The 3,529-nt window shown below is 42.3% G+C and overlaps 1 pseudogene; it reads left to right on the top strand.

The window, feature by feature from the left end:
- The first annotated feature begins 1,598 nt into the window (after positions 1 to 1,598).
- LOC102855488 lies at positions 1,599 to 2,849 on the top strand (annotated as a pseudogene).
- Positions 2,850 to 3,529: the final 680 nt, after the last annotated feature.

A 3,529-nucleotide genomic window follows, 5' to 3' on the forward strand; every position in this document is an offset into this window, starting at 1 on the left:
AAGAAGAAATCCACATCCAGGAAGCTCAGTGAATAAGAAATAGACTAGACCCCAAAAGGAAAACATCAAGACATATGGTAAAATTCTCCAAAATAAAAGGTAAGAATAAAATACTGTAAGCAGAACAAGAAAGAGTCACCTACAAAGGCAAAGCAAGCAGATTAAGTTCTGATTTTACAGCAGATAAATGCAAGCAAGAAGACAATGGAATAGCATATACTGAATGTTAAAAGAAAACAATTGCCAGTTGAGGATCCTGCAACCAGCAAAGCTCTCCATCAGATATGAAGGACAAATCACATCCTTTGTAGAAAAGAAAGAACTTATGGAATTTGTGACAACAAGCCAAACCTACAAGCACTTTTAAGAGAATTCCTACACACAGAGACACCAAAGGAAAGTGGATGGACCATATTAACAGGAAATAGCGAAATGGTAATGATAACCTTGCCTATCAATAATCACTCTTAATGTGAATGGACTAAATGCACCAATCAAGAATAGAAGAATGGATAAAAAACAAAGCCCGTCAATATGTTGTCTGCCAAAGACATATCTCATAACGAGAAAGATAGACTCAAAATCAAAGTTGGGGGAAAAAATCTACCAAGCAAATGGCATCCACAAAAAAGCAGGAGTGGCAACACCAGTCCCTGATGAAATAGATGTCAGAATGAAAATAACCATAAAATATAAGGAAGGCCATTGTATAATGATTAGAGGCACAGTAGATCAAGGTCAACATGTATGTATCAAATGATAGAACAGCCTCTGAAAGAAAATTTTAAGGATAAGAGCTGAAATCAATGAGATAGAAAACAAAAAACAATTGAAACTATCAATAAGACCAGGAGCTGGTTTTTCTAAAGAGTGTATAAAATTGAAAAACCACTGACAAACTTAACAAATGGCAAAAAAGAGAAGACACAAGCAACTTGATTAAGGAATGATAGAGGTGACATCAAAACAGAACCAGAGGAAATGAAATCTCTCATATCTCAATATTAGGAAAAGCTATACTCTGATAAATTTGAAAACTTAGAGGAAATGGAAAAACTCCTTGAAACTGATGCCCTACTTAAATTAACATGGTCAGATGTAGAATAGTTGAACAGACCCATCACAAAATAAACTGAGCAAGTAATAAAAAGACTTCCCCCCCCCCAAATTAGTCCTGGAACAGAGGACTTAATGGCTGAATTCTACCAAACATTTAAATAAGATTTATCATCAATTTTATTTATTTCAAAATGTTGAAAAAGAAGGTGCACTAAAAGACATTTTGGACATTTTACAATGTCTAAAAGACATGTGAAGGAAGCATAACTCTAACACAAAAACTAGGCAAAGATATTACTAAAAAAGAAAACTGCAGGCGCAGGCCGCTCCGGCCAGCTCGGGGGCTGTGGGCGCCGGGGCCGCGGGGGTCTGGGCCGGTGGCCGTGAGGAAGTTTGCGCGAGGAGCGCGGCCGGGGTGGGCGGGACCGGTGCGAGCCGGCGGCCGGGCTTAGGGAGACCTGCGTGGGTGAGGTGAGCCTGGCGGCGGCTGCACATCCACCTAGGGGCCGGTGGTCGCTGTGTAATGTTCAACCTCAGAGATGCCTTATGTGGATCGTCAGAATCGTATTTGTGGTTTTCTGGACATTGAAGAAAATGAAAACAGTGGGAAATTTCTTCGAAGGTACTTCATACTGGACACCAGAGAAGATAGTTTCGTATGGTACATGTATAATCCACAGAACCTCCCTTCTGGATCATCCTGGGTTGGAGCCATTAAGTTTACCTACATTTCCCAGGTTAGCGGTGCAACTAAGCTAAGGCCAAAGGCAGAGTTCTGTTTTGTTATGAATGCAGGAATGAGAAAATACTTCTTTCAAGCCAATGACCAGCAGGACCACTATAGTAGAATGGGTCAATGTGCTAAACAAAGCTATAAAAATTACAGTACCAAAGCAATCTGACACACAACCTCACTCTGATAATCTCTGTTGCCAGGGCGACTATCCTTGTTCAAAGAAGCAAGTGTCCTACAGAACTGACATCGTGGGCGGCGTTCCCATCATTATGCCCACTCAGAAAGAAGTCAGTGAATGTAGTGAAAGTGTTGACAGAAATAATTTGAAGCGATCCCAAAGCCATCTTCATTACTTTAATCCGAAACCTCCTCCAGACAGCGCAGTGATCAAAGCAGGGAGGTGTGATGAAAAACTGGAAGAGAAGATATTTTCAGTTGGATGAAAACACAATAGGCTACTTCATTCAAATCTGAACTGGATAAGGAACCTCTGCGGGTCATATCACTAAAGGAGGTTCACAAAGTCCAGGAGTGTAAGCAGAGTGACATAATGATGAGGGACAACCTATTTGAAATTGTAACAACATCTCGAACTTTCTACGTGCAGGCTGACATCCCCGAGGAGATGCACAGCTGGATCAGAGCCGTCTCGGGCGCCATCGTCGCCCAGCGGGGACCGGCCGCTCAGCGTCTTCTATGTGGCAGGCCGGAAGGCTGTCGAACCCTTGTGTTCAGAGGAGCATCCCACCTGCCCTGCAGAATCCAAACACATGCCCCCCCCCACCCGCAGGCGCGTCTGCAGTCCCCCACATTCCACAGCCACTCGCAGCAGCTCTCTGGTCTCAAGCTTTGCCCTGGAGAAGCGAGGATTTTACGAATCTCTTACCAAGTCAAGCCAGGGAACTCCAAGGTCCAGACTGTCTCTCCAAGAGAACCAGCTCACAAAGCGAGCGAGCAAGCTCTTCCCAGAGCTCAGAGTCAGAATGGCCCTCAGGAGAAGAACGGTGGCCCTGTGGACTTGGACGATGCGAGCCTTCCGGTCAACGACGTGTGAAGATTCAGGAAGGGCCCGACCGCCTCATTGCCCCTTCATCTCCCTTCAGGAGGCTTCTCGCCAAAGATGATCAAGAGTGAAGTGGTTTTGAATGCACATGTTCTGCGGCCTTTTAGTGGCACACTCTCTATGCTGGGAAACCAAGAGTCCAGGGTGTGGCCAAACTCAGTGTCATTTCTTTTAAGAGGAAGGAAAAGCCGAAGTGACTCAGTGCCAACTGTCTGAAGCTTTGTGTGTTTTTACGTGGATGATAACTCTGTGTGTATGTGTGTGTAAGGTATTTTTTTTCTTAGTGAATTTGATGGTTTAAATGTTCAACAATTTAAAACATTAAAAATGCTAATTAACTAAAAAAAGAGAAAACTGCAGACCATTATCTCTCATGAACATAGAAAAAAAAATCCTTAATAGAATCCTAGCCAATAGAATCCAAAAGCACATAAAAAAAATAATTAATCATGACCAAGTGGAATTCATAAGAGTTATGCAAGGATAGTTCAGCATAAGAAACTACTAGCATAATTTATCACATTAAGAAAAATAAGAACCATATGATCCTAGCAATTGATACAGAAAAGGCATTTGACAAAATCCAACACCCCTTCCTGATTAAGACACTCAGCAAGATTGGAACAGAAGAAAATTTCCTTAACATAGTGAAAAAGATTTACACAAAACCA

This window comes from Elephantulus edwardii, unplaced genomic scaffold (assembly GCF_000299155.1).
Source record: "Elephantulus edwardii isolate Elephantulus edwardi_28Jun2011 unplaced genomic scaffold, EleEdw1.0 scaffold00378, whole genome shotgun sequence".
NCBI lineage: Eukaryota > Metazoa > Chordata > Mammalia > Macroscelidea > Macroscelididae > Elephantulus > Elephantulus edwardii.